General features: G+C 41.9%; 1 protein-coding gene and 1 long non-coding RNA gene across 2 annotated transcripts in view; one reads left to right on the top strand and one right to left on the bottom strand.

The window, feature by feature from the left end:
* The window catches only part of RASGEF1B (RasGEF domain family member 1B), a 629,898-nt gene that overhangs the window by 451,653 nt on the left and 159,561 nt on the right, over positions 1-18,684 (bottom strand). The window lies entirely within an intron of this gene.
* On the top strand, positions 6,461-9,497 carry LOC142470811 (uncharacterized). The gene is made up of 3 exons (XR_012789338.1): positions 6,461-6,645; positions 7,777-7,801; positions 9,088-9,497. It is a non-coding gene; the product is annotated as an uncharacterized LOC142470811 (long non-coding RNA).

Raw genomic sequence — 18,684 nt, 5'->3', positions numbered from 1 at the left:
GCCAGTGTACATCTCATTATCATAGGCTTAACATCCCGTTATTGTAGCATATTGTTGCGTTACCATCCAAGAAATTACGTACGGCTGAGCATTATTCTGATCCAGACCCTGAAATACTGTAGGTCTTGTGATATATCACTGTCCTCTAGGGGCTGGACAGTGCAGTAAGTGTGCTTTCCAGTCCACAGAGAGTTAATTCCTCAAAGAGAAGCCAGCATCAGCTGCTAACTAATGGACTTAATCAGACTCCTTGAGTAAACAAGGAAGTGGTTTAAAAGACAGACTTAAAGCTGCCATGCACAGAGAGAGACTGTTTTCCCCAGAGAAGGGTGGGGTGGTTTCTTGCCTATCAAGTGTTTATTGGCTATTTTGCAGGGGCATGTGGGTATTTTAAGGAAGTGTGTGTGTCATTATGTTGTACTCTTTGATAAAGCGTGGGGTGACAGCGTGAAACGCGTAAGAGCTACATTTTTGCTGTTATGTGGATATAAAAGTTTTTTGTACGGATACGGAGCAGTCCGGTGTACACTTTTTCCCGAAGGCAGTTGCACCGCTTTGCAAACCCATTTTCCTGGTGTCTCACAATCGGTAGGAGCACGCCGACAGCATCCGAAATTCCACGCATACAAAGTGAGTAATCTTGCATTTATATATACTCACCAGTGTATGGAAACACAGAACACAGAACAGAATAAGGGCCTCATGCAGTAAGCGTTGATAAGGGAATTATCGCCATTTTATAGCCAAAATTGGGTTTGAGATTCAGTAAGCGCCGATAAGTGCTTGATATCGCCATGTTTCGGAGCCGATTATTTTGTTATGGGCAGTCGGCTGCCGATAAGCCTGTTTTCGCCACTGATCGCCACTTTTTTAAATCGGCTGGATTCAACAAAAAAAAACAGCTTATCGGGCCTGATCGGCATTACGAAATTGAGATGTTATGGCCAATTTCTCCCGCCAACTAAAGTTGGCAGTTTGGAGGGGAGAACGATCGCTAAGGCTGCCGGAACGGCACTTAGAAAAAAAAATCTTCTGTACATCAATGGAGTCAATGGAGCGGGGACGTATAACAGTATAGTACTGTTTACGTTTCATTGCTCACAATACAAACGTCATTTGCATTACAGTGTGGGGGCATTCCCTGCATTGTGTCACAGCTGACGTGTATTATTTGCATAACATTATACTTTTACATGTTTGCAGCATTTGCGGGTCACATTACTCATCATGTGATGATGTGCCAAGGGAAAATACTATACTCAACTCTTAAAGGAGAACCTCACATCATATCACACATTTTAATGAACTGAGCGACAATTATTTACATGATGTTACACATGTCACACATGTCACACATACACAGTATATTCATCTTCCTTTACATTACACAATGCTAGTAATGTGTCACGCATCTTTAAACGTTCATGTACATCTGTATTCTCATGTTTACATATACTTTTGGGTCCTCCCTATTTTCATGACGTCACTTATTGGACGCTCAATCACATTGCATGTTTACATTGTAACCGTAGCATTACAAGCACTTCAACCTAACTTATACACACATGTACAGTAATTCAGCATTGGGACACCTTGTAAACTCATTCTATAGCAACTATCCTCATTACACAAATGCATGCATATGCACACGACTATTCATTGTTGTCAACATGTCACAATAACATGCCTAATTACACATGTTACACAAAACTTTTCCCACGTCAATCTCAGCCTTTTTGCCTAATTACATGACTGACTGTTGCGTTCACAAGTGTTACATGCATTGCACATGCAACTATTTATTTGCAAGCAATGTTTCTACAAAGGTTCACGTCACATCATTGCCAAATATCATCATTCCCTGCAGAATACACACAACAAATACTTATAACAAGAACTGCACACAGCTTGCCACAGAAGTACTTTATTATGTTAATGTAACACCTTGCATTTTACTATGTCACCTGACATCATCACATACCTATTTAAAGGACGCCCATTACCTGATCATTCACAGCTACTCATTTCAAAATGTTGAGATTGTTTAGGAGACGGAGGAACATTCTTTTCTATGACATGCTTGATGATGAAGACAATCATATAGGGCAAGGGAGGGACACACCGAGGGACAGTGACAGTGACAGGGACAGTCACGCGGATACGACAGAGACAGGGAGAGGGACAGGAGATCAGAGGAGAAGACAGAGGAGACAAGTTGTGCCTCGTCCGCGTCTGTACAGGGAGAGAACCCTGTTAGATGGGATGAGTGAGGAGGAGATTGTAAGTCGCTATCGTTTGAGTTCAGCAGCAATCTTAGCTCTTTATCAGGAGATAAGGGGAGATTTAGATTTTTTCACAGCCAGAGGTCGTGCAGTCCCTGGGCTTGTTAAAATGCTGTGCTCATTACATTATCTTGCTTCCGCGTCATACCAGACAACTGTGGGCATAGTGGGCGGGATCTCGCAATCTACATTCTCGCGGGCCTTGACCCAGTTTCTCTATGCACTCAATAGACGCGCTAGGAATTATATTCATTTTCCTACAGAGGCGACAGAGTGGCTGGAAGTCAGGACTGGCTTTTATAATATAGCAGGGATACCATGTGTGCTGGGTGCAATCGATTGCACACATGTTGCTTTGATTGCACCTAGTCAGAGTGAGCATGTGTACCGCAATCGTAAGCACTACCATTCACTCAATGTACAGGTGGTATGTGATGCCACGATGAGGATAATGCATGTGGTACCCAAATTCCCTGGTTCCAGTCACGATTCCTCCATCCTGAGGAACTCTTCAGTCTTCCATGCGTTCGAAGAGGGACATTTTGAACATGGTTGGCTGCTGGGTGAGTACACATTTACATGTTATAACACAAAACACATTTTTATTTAGGAATGTTGGCATTGTACAATTTGATCACTAATGTCAGCTTATGTGTGCTCCATTCATTATAGGTGACTCAGGATACGGAATTAGGCCGTGGCTCTTGACTCCGGTGCTAAACCCTCAAACTGAAGCAGAGGAGAGGTACAATGCAGCCCATATATCTACAAGATCTGTTATAGAGAGGACATTTGGCCTACTCAAGACCAGATTTAGGTGTCTGGACAGAACTGGTGGGGCTCTTCTATACAAGCCTCAAAAAGTGTCTGATATTATCCTTGCCTGTTGCATTTTGCACAATGTTGCACTCAGGCACAATGTACAATCAGACCTAGCTGAGCCTTTGGTAGACGAGCATCCCACCCATGTAGCTGCTGAAAATGAACAAACAGCCAGTGGTGGCCAGACACGCCAGAATCTCATCAATTCATTTTTTTCTTGTAAGTAAAAACATATATGTTCCAAGTTATACTTTTATAGTTACATTATGTTATCTTAACAATAATGTTTTTTTATATACCCTTCTGGTAGGACACAGATGAATATGGGTTGCACACCTTTCTTTTCTCTGCTGTGTGCACAAAGGGATGTGGCACCGGTATGTTATTGTTGCACAGGTTATATAATCCCTCTTCAATTGTACTTTAGTTTTGTGTATGTGAATACAACTGGGGTAACAAAGCACTAATATTTTAGCATTGTGTTGTTCCTTATGCTAACACAATACACATATTATGCCCATACTCATTCATGCTTCTAGTATGCTTACATACAATGTTATTGGTGCAGTGTAACATGTACATCCATATGATGTGTACACCAGGCTGATTTACATTTTGAATGTCATGAAATATACATGGTGTTGCACATTTAACACCAAATACACACTTTGCTGTGTTGTTTACGGTACTGAAGATGGCATGTCAATGTTTGCAATTTATATATTGTTCCTTTGCATTATAGGTATATCTCCAGTATGACTGATCATGGTATGTATATTTGCTGACATCTCTCATAAGGTGTGCCTACATCAATCTTCCTATAATTATTTGTAGTAAAAACCCAACATATTGGTTTAAACACAAATGTTACATATATGTACTTTCTGTATCATGTATATGCATTTAGCTACTCTTGAGCTTTCATGTGCATTGTATTAGAAAATGATTACTCCCATTTCATCACATTTTATGTATGTTTCCTTATAAATTCCATTAATGTAATATAGAGGTGTTTGGAGACAAGGGGATAACTGTAGTTATTTCTTTACTTACGGGAGATCATTCATCACGGATGAAATTGACTGATCATAAAACTCCATGCATGAATGCCTGCAATCACAACAATGCGTACTACATCTTATATTTAGCAATGTTGGTGTTTTGTAATGCTAGGAATTAATAGTCAACATTAATTTAAATTTGTGACATGTGTATGTATAAGTCACTCGTGTGTGGATGTGTCCTACATGTACCAAGTGTTAAACTGTTAACAGAGAAGACAAATTTGTCGCTAATGTTACTGTCATTTAGCATTTATAATTTACCAATATGACAATGTTGGTAATATTTTTGGAATATAAATCACGTCACTTCATCATTATCATGATGATAATTATCAAGTATTTTCACAATTGTAACGTCAATCACGTGCACATTAGCATAGACACACTTTGTAAGACAACTGTTTGTGTCTGTATCAATTTGTGTAGGATCCATGTATAACACCGACAAATGATAACACCAGCTTTATTATGGTAGCTTATATCATCATATTGACTATACTATGTATTTTTATAACGTTTAATAAACACAGTAAACTATAGTTAGTTAGGTTAATGAAATATACACAGAAACGTACTTCATTACATGATGTTGATGTCATATTCAGAACTTCATGCATTGTAGGGGACCACAACATCTGGCCAATAACATTATTTGCTACAGTCCCAAACCATTTTATCAACATACCCATGTAACAAGAGATTTTTAACAATAAATGGCTAGTTGGTTGTAAGTGTCCTTTACATTGGGAGGAGTGGCTCAGTGAGTAAAGACACACACTGGCACTGAGAGTTTGAAGCAGGCGAGTCTGGTTCAATTCCCGGTGTCGGCTCCTTGTGACCTTGGGCAAGTCACTTTATCTCCCTGTGCCTCAGGCGGCAAAAAATAAATTGTAAGTTCCACGGGCCAGGGACCTCAGCCTGAAAAATGTGTCTGTAAAGCGCTGTGTACAACTAGCAGCGCTATACATGAACATGCTCATATTATAATTCTTATTATTCTTATTATTATTGTTACATAGTTTCGACAGTCATACGTTCCATTACACAATAGAATACACAAATGTGTTAGCAGAGTGGGAATGGTTGTTATATATAAAACACACCATGCCATAAAATGATAGTAGTCATTAAAGAACACTCAATAAAAATTCATGAGGCACTATTTTGCAACATCATTATGTTAATTAAGTGCTTATGCAATATAGGCATAAGGGTATCACATTTTTAATTGTTTGTTAATAAGCGCTGCAAGCAATATAAAATTAGTTCCATATGTAGTATAGTAGTCGGTGGCTCCTCCTCACTATCATCTCATATAAAGGTAGACTCTTCTGAAATCATACATTGATCCGATTGTATCTTCCCCGACATCTCTGAAATACAGCAAACACATGATGGTCAAATATGGCACCTTACTATATATGTATCCGTGACAACGCATTACACAGCTCTATATGATTGTGTACATACACACGTCACTCACTTATATGTTAGAAGTACAAGTGTACATCAGTATGTAATGTTTCTTTAAATTTGTAGCAGGCATAACTATGTATATGATGTGAACGTTGCCTGTATACTGACAAATGTGCGCGCACATCTTAGTGTGCGCACGCACTTCATGCTTGGCTGCACTAACTGTTAGCGCATGCGCAAAACAAAGCGTACGTTGTGCGTTCAATACATCTTGAAAATACCATTAAACATAAAATCTTTATTTCAAATACAATGAATACGAAACTACATTCGTTCTAAACGAGTACATCTGTATTCTTTTTAAACAGACGTGTTTGGACAGAAAGGACGGCCGATAACACAATGCGCAAATGCAATACGTGTGACGTCATGTTAAACCAGCGTGAAACGCACGCTAACACTCCTCCCACTCAATTAACATTCGGCTAACGCCCACTTTACGGCTACAAACACTGAGCCGCACACATGACACACTGCAGTTACCGTTACTATAACAAAACATGACAGCCAATAGGCTTTGAGGCGCGCACGTCGCTTGGGGGCGGGACTTACATCCGTAATCTTTTTTAAGGACGCCTTGGGCCATGACAAGGGTCCCACGTCATACGTGGTGGACCCGCTTTTAAATGTTGCATGATAACAAAACAGGTATGTGTTAGAGTTATGTTAAAATGTTGCTAATATGGTTAAAGGGATAGGAAAGTACGTATAGTTATGCAGTCTGCAATGTTACGCTGTATCCACGCATTGAAAGGGAAAATGGTGGTTAAAAAAAACAAAACAAAAAAAAAAACATTTAAACGCACAGTCAACGCATAACGGTTGTTATATTTACCATTCTTCTAGAATTAACTCTTCGTCTGGCTGCAACTGGTCGCTCCAGAAATGCAAGGCATTTTCATCCACGCTTGACCCACCCGCTGAATCCAGTATGACACACATCTCCTCCATGAAGCGCTCATAGGAATCGCCACTGCTTTCTTCAAACAATTGGTCGGGAGGTAGGTTCATTTCTTCTGGTTCCCATTCCAATGCATTTTCAGCTGAAAGGCTTGGTACATAATCATAGTACTTTTGTTGTTGTACAATGTGGGTTTCAGGAATGGAGGGTGCAGATATTGCAGCAGGTATCGATTCACACGGAACAGTAGTAGCGGATCCATTGCTATTGGCATTAGGAATAAATATGCCTTTCACAACAATATATGTGCCCTCTTTCAGGGTAAAATGCTTTTCCTTTGCAATCTTCCAGAAACCATAGGTGTGTTCTAGCTTATCCTGCACACGTTCAAAAAAGTCATTAGTTGATAAAGTGAATCTTATTGAGGAATTAAAATTCCGCGCATGCCTACGGTCTTGGTAATAAGGATATTTAGCTCGAATCAAATCATAGATTTGGCGTGTGCTTGCTTTGTGTCCGCGACTGTTTAAAATTGCTTCTGAAACCATGTACTTATACCCTAAAAGGGGATTCATATTGTTAACGAATTCATCAGCCATGTCAGAGTAGCACAAAAGATGTGTGCAGTTCTGTCTTCTTTGCTCATCAAAATGATTCTGCTCAATGGCTAACAAATTCCTGTGTTTCGTTTTCAAGGTCAACAAAAGTAACTACTTTTACTCCTTATTTCAAACGCCAATTGGATGTGTTCTTTTAATTGGGTTAAGTATTGTGGTTAGTGATAGGCGAATGTGGGAAAAACATGTATCATTTTTTTATCTCGTTTGTGAAAACATTCCTACACTTATTTCAGTAACATTGAGTTTTCTAGAAAAATAACAAAGAGCACTGTGTGAAAATAGTGCTTAGACAGCCATATCAGTAAATACACACACCTGCAAAATGAAATGTTTTTTTTCCCACATACATTTCTGTGTGTATTTGAAAGTCTGGTTAACTACCTGTCTGCATGAGTTTAAATACGTGTGTATCTATATATATATAAATATATCTCTCTCATAAAAAAATATATATATATATATAGTGTATATTGTACTATATGTATAGTGTGTGTGTGTGTGTGTGTGTGTGTATATATGTATATGTATATATATATATATATATATATATACATATATATATATATATATATATATATAATGTATCTTTTTTTTTTTTTTTTATATTGCAGGAGTACACACAACATATTGATGGCAGTAAGTAGGCCTTGTATGAAACCTATTTAAATGGTGATAAACATGAGTGAATTAAGTAATAAACATTTGTTTGCACCCAATAATGTTAGAGGCTCACACTTAGTATAGTTGTCAAACATTAGGCCTGTATTATTAAAATAGTGTGTTTTCACAAGGAAGCATGAAGTGTATGTTTTTTGTAAATACATCTATACCAGTTTAGATAGTACTATATATATACACACACACACACACACAGTGTGTGTCTGTGTGTGTGTGTGCATATATCAATACATACTACATATATTTTAGTATAAATTCAGAGATGTTCTTGAAACAAGAACACATAAATGATTAAAGGACAACATTACAATGGCCACCAAAGGTAAGTAATATTTAACACAAAATCCTGCTGTACACGTACAAGAAAGATGTTTGCAGTTAAATAGGTGCTTTTATAATTGCATGAAAATAATATGCACATGCAATGATTACATCAATTAACACACCCAAATGCAATGTTTTGCTGCAAAGTCAATGGCAGCTTCTCTAAACTTAGCAACTGGCTCCTGGTGGAGCATTACTGAACAGACGATTAATACATCAATATTTATAACACTATTCATTAATTAGGAGTGTTAACATTTCCAAAAATTCACATGTACAAGAACATACTTGAAAGTTTGGAAACAACACAGTCTTCAGCATACATACAATAGTAATTAGATAATCTGAAGTCAACAAAACAAGGCCAAAGACATATTTTGTGAATTTTAAAATTTATTTTTTTTGTTCTTTTTGCGAGCGAGTAACAGGCCTGCTTGTTGTCTCTTGAATTTTCCTTTTTCTTTTGCCACCAACTTTAGGTACAACAGAGCCACTTTGACTGGCCTCTGGCACTTCACGGGCAGGGCTTGTGGCCAGTGACTCACCTACAGGGCTTTTGGGCAGTGACTCACCTACAGGGCTTTTGGGTAGTGACTGTTCACCTACAGGGCTTGTGGCCAGTGACTCACCTACAGGGCTTGTGGCCAGTGACTCACCTACAGGGCTTTTGGGCAGCGATTCACCTACAGGGCTTTTGGGCAGCGATTCACCTACAGGGCTTTTGGGCAGTGACTCACCTACAGGGCTTTTGGGTAGTGACTGTTCACGGACAGGGCTTGTGCCCACTGACACATGTGAGCAAGTTGGTAGACACTGCACAAGTGATGGTTGGTCTGTTTCATGTGTGTCTTTTGTTGTTTTTGACCAAAAACTGGTCAGTAGTAACTGCTTGTGTTTTCTTTTTGTGGCCTCCTTTGTAGGTGTCAGCTGCTGAATTTGTACAGATGGCAGCGGTAGGATGTCGTCAGGAACCTGCACAGCAATGTCTGCTACTTGACTGGTAACATTTGGGCCTGGTGAATGAATATCAGAAGCATGTGGTGAAAACTGACCTGCATGAACAGATCCTGCCTGTGAGCTGTTGAATTGTGGTACATTAGTCATTCTCCAGTAATTAGCTTGTGTTTGCTGAACAACTAATGCTTCGAATGAGGTGTTGATTTTTTGCAACTGTTTAGGCACTTCAATGAAGACTCTGTGGAGATGTGCCAATTGTGAAACTGTTTCTTCCTGCAGTGCAATCATCCTTTCCAGCACTGTCATCAGGTCAGAATGGCGACGATTTTCTGCTTCCACAATTTTTCCCTCAGAAGCTACAATTGCATCATATGTGGTTTTTTCTGGACGATTTGGCGGTAAAACAGTTTCAATTGGAACCTCTTCATGGTCACTTGCTTGTATTTGTGTGTCTATGGCGGCGGCATCATCATCATCATCATCATCATCATCAAAATCCTCTTCATCATGTTCTACAAATAAATGTACACATTATTAAATGGCATGTTAATCTCTGCTGTGTTACTATGTAATTGTACTGTGTCATAAGTAACAACTAACATGTTTCCATACGTTTTATAACCTCACATTAAAAACTACCTTGACTTAAGAATAATGTTTGGACTCAGTATGAAATATGAGTGACTGAAAACTTGCTGTAAACTCACAACTCCTACATGATAGTTAACATCACTAACACAATACAAGTTGCCTTACACTTCATTTTCACTGACACTAAGTAATCCTATTTAAAGAAGATGTGCAAAACAAATAATGAACATGACAACATAACATATAGAAGAGCACATATTATATGGCCACCAACTGATACACTCACCTTCTAGGTGTGTTGAGCTGGCTGACCCAGGTGAAGACACTTGTTCAGTCTCAGGTGACACATGTCCTTCAGGGGCAACTATATATAACAATAACATAAGTTTTACATTTACATGTGTAAATATTGAACAAACAGTTATTGTATGTTCTGTATTTATGAGTACCTAACAGCATCATTTCCTTAACCCAAAATGTGTGTGTGAAAGTGAACATAAATAGTTGTAATAACAATGTACATGCCTGTGTACTTAGAACTTTTGAGTTCCCTAACATAAAACATACTATGTTCCTGCAGTAATGCGTGAGGATAAATAGATAAAATTTGTACATAAAAATCATATGTTGTGTAGTGATATCAGTATCATAATGTACATAACTATCATGAGATGACCATTCACAATGGTTATCATGAAGGTGGTCATATTGCAAAAAGTGTTGTTTTTGGTAGAGGATATGTGTGGTACATTAATATAAGATGTGGCACACATGAATGTGGCTGTGACTAAACAAGACAACACATGCAGTGTGTGATAATGTGTCGTTGATAGTAGTAGTTCAACTATAGATATGAGTGAACTAATGTGTGACGTACGCTTTGATAAGTAATGAGTTGTTGGGGCATTTAGTAGCTAAAGTGAAGCTTTCAAATGAGTGTGATTAACTTCAGTTGTGCTAGTCAGGTTGTAAGAACGGTATTCCCTTCCCCAAAAAGCCTAATCAGCCACACCTTTCAATTACTTGAAACAGGTGAAAATGGTGTGAACTAAGTTGACCCTAAAATGAGGCTGCAATTAGTGTGTGTGCTGAACCCCACCCCCTCTGTTGAAGTGTATGCTGTGATGAGATATTAATTGCAGCTGCTTTAACACAATGGTAGATGAGCTAAATAGTTGTGTGCAGTTTTTAAGTTATGAAAACAATGACATAAAATATGATACGTGTGCCTCATTATGCTGTCTGTATATGAGTTAAAGCAAAAATGGACCTTTTCATAAACAACTATAGATGTGTTAGTGCAAGTGATGTTTGTAGGCCGTTGCATGCAATATATTTGATGCATGCTTAAAATAGGCAGTAATGTCATGTTTGTCGGAGTAAAATAAATAAAATACACAATAATATTCTACATATTTCTGTTCTGTACCTGTAGCTAGTAATAATTTCTGATTAACATGTGTTACACATGTGTACTACCCTGTTGTTCCCCATCTTCGCCCACCATCAATTGCTTCCACTGCAGCAATGCATTTTGGGAATTCACATGTAAATGAGCACGCAATGGCACGTGCTATATTAGTTACTGCTTTTAGTAGGACTACAACATATATGTCTATTTTGAGATATATATATATACAGAATCAGACATATACATATATAGATACAGGTATGCTTATATTGTGAAGACAGTATAAAAAGCAGTGTAACTATGCAAAATAACTGTAAGCAACGACACGCCTAGTACAGTAATATTTCTCACCTGGTGGAAATTGTGAGGGGTAAATTCCTATATCACGGTCACCAGGTAAGCCTTCCACGACGACGGGAAGTAATTTTGCCCGAAGCAGCTCCTCCAATGGACTTAATATGAGACGTTGTGGTGTGGGCCCACCTCCAGTGCCAGTAGCATGCACGCGTTGGTGTTGTATTTTCTTTTTCAATTTGGACCTAATATCATCAAATCTCTTGTGACAATTCCGCTTGTCCCTCACATGATTCCCACACGCATTGACACCAATGACTATTGTGTCCCACATTTCTTTTCTGCTTGCTGAACTTGTCCGCCCTTGAAAAACATATAAAATATATGAGGTAAATGATTAATAATAGAAGCACCAGTTTCCTACACTGCTAGCTGTTCCAAGAGATAGCAAACATGCTGTTTTATGTGTAATATGTGAAGCACATGAGCATTCACTACTAAACCTATACATGTAAGCAAGGTTGCATTCATATTGTATGCAGTTATGGCAAATTGACCGCCTGTGTTTAGTTGTCCTTGTAAGGCATGATAAAAAGCTGTGTTTCCAGACTAATTAACATAGAAAGATATTGTGTACCCATATTTGCATATGAACAAAACTCAGATGACCTAGGATCACATGTATTTGAATAATAAATGTAAAGGTACACTTACCTAGTAAATGTCCATATATACTGTCATAGTGCTCCAGAATGCCAGTGACAAGAGCTGTATTTTCCTGGTCATTGAAGCGAGGATTACGTGGCTTCTCCACACGTTTCTTCCGAGCAGGTTTAGGGTCAGAGCTTGGCTGGTGCTGACTGGACTCTCCTTCTTCCAATGGAAGAGCCTCCAAAAGCTGGCCACCAGCAAGCACGCCACCACCAGACACCCCATCAGCAACTGCGCCACCAGCAGCACTCACAGCACCAGCACTCCCACTCCTAGCACCAGCACTCCCACTCCTAGCACCAGCACTCCCACTCCTAGCACCAGCACTCCCACTCCCAGCAACAGCACTCCCACTCCCAGCAACAACACTCCCCCTCCCAGCAACAGCACTCCCACTCACAGCAACAGCACTCCCACTCCCAGCAACAGCACTCCCACTCCCAGCACCAGCACTCCCACTCCCAGCAACACCACTCGGTGCACCAGCAACATCACTCCCCTGAACAGTACGTTCACTCCGACGCGTACTCGCACGAGTAGCACTCCCACTCCCACCAGCATCACTCTTCCCACGCTTTGCGGGCATACTTCCAGCACTCACAAAAAACAGACAACTAATGTACAGCCAATCACACGAAACACTTCCACATATAAAACAAGACAAAGATGTAAACAAAACAACAATGGACAAAGCTCACCCAATACACAACAAGTCTCTCCGTCAATATGCAAATGTTCAATCAGCCAGCTCTGTGCGTCTCTCTCTCTCTCACTCCCAACAACACAGAGAATGATTAGCAGTACACGTTGCCTTTAAATATGGCGCGCAATCCAAAACATGCTTGTTTCGCCTGATTCAGCAATATTTGTGATTGGGCAACCTATCAGCACCCCGCCACGCACGCCGATACACCTGTGTGTGATCGGATAATCATCGTGAGAGTGGGCGGATTTGTTTTCGGGTTGATTTTGAATGTATTCGGCACTTACTGCATACGGAGAGGAAAAATCGCCATTAACATGACTAATCGGTAAGCTTGCCGATTTCACTTAATCGACGCTTACTGCATGAGGCCCTAAGACACCATTGCAATCTCATTCAAGACATACCTTATTCAAAGGCTATTGAGCATTCAGTGTTACTAGTGTCTATATGTGACTATGTGGGATAATATCAATAGATACTGTATGCTGTCTGGGAATTTATAAATGAATATATATATATATACGTAACGGTTGGATATCTTTTGAGTAGCATCGCTAGGGGGTTGTTACTCCCACTCTCTTTTTCTGCTATATGATTTAATCCCTGTAAATAAACCCCTGCATAGAAAATACAGTGTTTCCAGCCTTAAATTGGGATACAAGAGACTGCAACGTGGTGTGGGCATCACAGTCTTTAGCTCAAGTTGAGAATGAAAGGAGAGGAAAATAACGCTACGTTGGGTAAATCATGCCTAACTGTGTTGTTACACCCATCCAGACGCTGTCAAAGCCTTATTTCAGGATCTGGGTAGGATAACAGAAAGTTTAGCTTTTGCACACAAAAAAACAAAAACAAATAAGCTTCAAAAAACAATAGAATTATGGCAAAACCAAAAAACAATTTTTTTCCAGAACCTAAACACCAATTAAAGTGCTAATCCTTACTACAAATAGCCTCCCAGAAAACTAAACATATTAATGTGACTTCCAACCCGACAGCAATATATATAGATGTAGTGGAGGCCTGCTACGGTCCCCCCCTACCTGCCTCCGGCGCGGGGAATTGGTGCGCGACCGAGCGGGAGTAGCGGAAGCCATTTTGTTTTGGTGCACATGCACAATTGCGGCTGGAGAAGTGGCCATCTTAGGCATTGCAGAAAAAAGACTACAAGTCCCAGAAGGCTGTGTGGCAAAGGGCGCGAGCGGAAGTTTTTGAAGAGAGAACTACTCCGCGGAATTCTAGAGGTGACAGTTAGTCATCAGAGAGGCAGCAAAGAGGACGGATGCATCCAGGGAGTTAGTAAGCCTCTGGACAAGGCCAGAACTTTGCCCCAAGTCCCCAGTTAGACCTGATCACTGGTTGAGCACAGTATTGTAGGGAAGGCCCTAGATAGACTCTTCCCCCTTATAGACCCACAACCCACGTCACCGTGCCGTCGGACGAACGGCCATGCTGCGGCCTTCGGATGAGACCACATGTGACCACAGTAAGGCGTGAGGGGAATTTTGCATACCCCGCATCGTGGGACTACGGATGCGGCTCTGCTTGCAGAGGATTCCCCTAATTCCCTGGTCATAGCCAGGAAGGTACCCACCATACACCACCACACCTCAGGGAGGTTAGCGCTACCTTCACACACTTTGGGGTGGGAATTGTTCTGTGGACATCAGGGTTTCAGCCCTCAGTACGTTGGGGGAACCATCATTGTGTGATGTCTTTATTATTGTTATGAAGTGTGTGTAATTGTATTATTGTGTTATTACTGTGTTAGTAAATTGTGTTATATATAGATTGGTTGTATTATTATGGTTGTATTGTTTTCTATGAGGAGTTAATTCCACTTACGCTGGAATCCTCATAGGTGGAGGCACTGCACAGAGAGAGCAAGCTCACTCCAGGCTCCCAGAAGTGGTGGCTTAGGCCTCCCGTGAGCATACAGGTATCAGCAGCACGCGTAATTGCCTGCGGCTTCCCATAGGCATAGGAAAAGGGGTTACATTTGGAGGTGCTGCTGAGATTCTGACCTGGGGTGCCCAAAATTAGTACAACCAAATTATGTAAATGATCATGTCATTACCGTCCAGGCGGGAGGTCTATGACTGGGCCTTGAGAAGCTACAGACCACCCCAACAGGTGCACGCCATTGGGCAAGTCCCCGCCAACACCTCCTCTTATGACATCTATTTAGTACTTGGGCAGTTCTCGGGCCTAAAAACCGCACATATCCTAGGATACCGAATGAACCCAGAAAAGGTATGGTGTGCAGTGCTAGTTACTGGCAGATATGACTTAATGGAAGAAGGAGGTCCTTCCACCTTACGGTTCCTTGGAACACTAGATAGCGGGTGCCCTATAATCTATCCAGAAATACCTGTTACGGTGGAGCACACTAGTCCCGCCTCTAACATGCAGGAGCTTCCGATGATTATGTTTTTACCTTCCCCAGGGAGTCCTTGCAGGAGTGAAGCCAGTGCTGCATCCGACCGCAGCCAACAATCTGGTTGCAGCTCCTGCAGTTCAGAGGGAGTTCAGATGCTCGCAGAAGCCATACTGCAGTTGGCTGTGAACAGGGACGAGTCGTCCCAGGCACAGCATTATTGTAAGTTGAAAGTTTTTTCAGGGGTATTGCCCATGCCCGTCGGAGAAGAGACCTTTGAAACCTGGATGGACCACACCTTGCAAGTAATGGAGGAATGGTCTTGCACCATAGCTGTTAAGAGGCAGCGGATAATGGAGTGTCTAAAACACCCTGCATCTACAATGGTGAGAATGCACTGAGACCAGAATACAGACGTTATGGCTCAACGGTTTGTGGATGTCTTAACTCGGGTCTACGGCCAAGAAGAGGATGAAGGTGAACTTTGGTCTAAGTTCTATAGTCTTAGACAAAAAGAGGGGGAAGAGTTATCCAAGGTTATTCAATGGATACAGTTAGTTTTATGGACTCTACGTCCCCATGATATGATTCCAGACTCTGAAGTGGATGAAAATCGCAGCAAACAGTAATTAAGGGGATCTATAACCACCCATCATACTGTATAGCCATCATGATTCGGTGTTCCCTTGTACAAGGAAGTCCTCCTTCGTTTGAGGACCTCTTGGGCCTGGTGAAAGGGCATGAGGCCCATACACGGTTACAAACTTCCAAGAAATCTAAAGACTCCCACAAGGGGAGATCAAAGGGGCTTCAGCCCAGAAGCATAATGAGACGGAAAGTTAAGAGGATAACTCCCCTTCGGTGATGCCTTTCTCCGCCTCCAGGGTGCCCCAGAGACAGGTCACTACACCTAGTGCCGGGGTGACCCAGGGTACCCACTGTTTCACTTGCAACAAAGAGGGTCACCTGGCCAAGGACTGCAAACAGTCAAAAACCTCCACCACTATGGCCAGGTCCTATGTCACTCAGATGGAAGAACATCCAACCAGTTATACCGAGACCCCTTCTACCAGCGATTCCGAACCGGAGCAGCCTCCAGAGGCCTATAGTAGAGTGGGCCCTATGGCCATAGTGAGAGTACTTATCGAAGGAATATACGCCTCCGCTCTACTAGACACTGGGTCACAAGTGACCATAGTCTATCGGTCTGTCAGGATCGCCGCCAGGCTCCGCCCCCAGCACGCGTCATGCGGCTGTACTTCTGGCATTCACAGACCACTATCTGTGCGCATGCAGCTGCACAATGCTTCATCCACGGAGGCACGCTCCCACAGTATCACCACGGCACACACTCTATCTGCTGGCGCACCCACTCTGTTCCGCACTCCTCGTATGCGCGCACGCCGCGCGGCAACGAACACTAGCAGCATCAGCTGTGTTACACCTGCAGCCAATCCTGCACTACCCTATCGGCTGGTGGCTTATGTGTGAGGTCATCAGCTGCTGGTTCCTGATTGGTGCTTTCCCCTTTAAATGCCTTCCTGTTTCACTTTCACTTTGCTGAACATAAACACTGTTTTGCTGTGCTCGCTGCTTCCTGGATCTTGTCTGTTCCTGTGCCTTGCCTGACTCGTGTTGTGGCCCCTGCTCGTACCTGGACCTGTCTCTTCTCTACCCCTGGACTTCGGCCTGTTATTGGTCCCCCGCTCTCTCCTCTCCTCGACCACGGCTTCGGATAATGACCAGTCTTCTCTCTCCAACCCCAGATCATGGCAAGTACCACGGCTTCCCCGAACTCTCCTACCCCGACCCAGCTCCACGACTCCGACTACGCATTCCGGACCTGGCTCCGTGGTTGTAGGGCGGCAGTTTATATACATCCACACCTCATCCCCACGGTCTAGTCCTGTTTGTGGTGAGCGCAGCGTGACACGGTCATTCTATGATCTGCATCTAGAACATAGAGCCTCATGCAGTAAGCGCCGATAAGGCTTTTATCTGCATTTTCCCGCCAAAATTGAATTTGAGATTCAGTAAGCGCCGATAACTGGTCAAAATCGGCATTTTGTCTTCCCGATAAAAATTTATCGGCATGCGGCTGCCGATAACCCACTTATCGGCACTTTTCGGCACTTTTTGAAATCGGTTGTATTCTAGTAGCCCCGATCAGCTTATCGATGCTGATTGGCACTCAAAAATGGAGATTTCTACGACAATTTGTCCCGCCAACTAAAGTTGGCAAGTTGGAGGGGAGAAGGATCGGCAAGGTTGCCGGGACGGTACTTAGAAAAAAAACCCTTATCTCTACATCAATGGAGTCAATGGAGCGGGGACTTATAACATTATAGGACTGTTTACGTTCTATTGCTCATAATAAAAATGTGCTTGGCATTACAGTGTTGAGGTCATTCACTTCATCGTGTCAGCGCTTACGTTTATTATTGGCATAACATTTTACTTTTATATGTTATGATGATTTGCGTGTCACATTAGTCTTAATGTTATGATGTGTCAATGGAAAATCCTATACTCAACTCTTAAAGGAACAGGTTACATAATATGAAACATGTTACTTAAGTGTGCTTCAATTTATTATATGATGTAACAGATTTCACACATCTAACAGATCCAGCGTATAGTAATGTTGGTACACTGGCGACACACTTTATTGAAGTGTGGCCAGTTCCGCAAGCCGGGAGATTTCCCGGCTTGCAAGTGGCAGCCCCTCGGCGTGCCGCGCGTCTCCGATGCGCGGTCACGCGTCATCGGGTGCATGCGCCCCCTGCACGCGCGTCCAGGGCTCCCCGAGGGAGCCCTGGTGTCCCGCGATGTGGGGGACGGCGGCAGGGGGTTCCGGGGGACCCGGCGGACCCGGCAGCGGTAGGGAGAGCGCCCCGATCGGAGGGCGCTCTTCCGCTGCTTTGGCGCGCGCCCGGCACCCTCCGGCGCGCGCCAGGATACTGCTGCGGCCGAGAACGGGCAAATGCTCGAATAAACTCGGCCTCAGCAGTATACATTACAGAATGCTTGGAATGTGTAACGCATGATCAAATGTAAATTTTTCATGTTTACATGTACTTTGTGACCTCCCTCTTTTGATGAAGTCCGCAATTAGACACTCAATAACATTGCATGTTTACATTGTACACGATGCATTATAATCACTTAATGCGAAGTTATACACAGATCTATAATAGTTACTCATTTGTAGACGATTGAAACATAATCAATAGCAAGTATCCTGATGGCATTAAATTATGCATATGCACTTTAGAATTAGTTCATGTGAACATGTGACAATAACATGCGAAATTAGACATGTTGCAACGTAGTTTTTCAACGTCAATGTCATGGTTGTATCCTAATGAGATGACTGAGTGTTGCGTTCAGAAGTGGTACATGCATTACACATTCCATAAATACTTGCGAATAAATTGTTGTACAAAGCTTAACGTTACATCATTTTCAAA

The sequence above is a fragment of the Ascaphus truei genome, chromosome 1 (genome assembly GCF_040206685.1).
Source record: "Ascaphus truei isolate aAscTru1 chromosome 1, aAscTru1.hap1, whole genome shotgun sequence".
In the NCBI taxonomy this organism is placed as follows: domain Eukaryota; kingdom Metazoa; phylum Chordata; class Amphibia; order Anura; family Ascaphidae; genus Ascaphus; species Ascaphus truei.
Note: the sequence above shows the minus strand (reverse complement) of the source record. Positions and strands in the feature narration are given on the sequence as shown.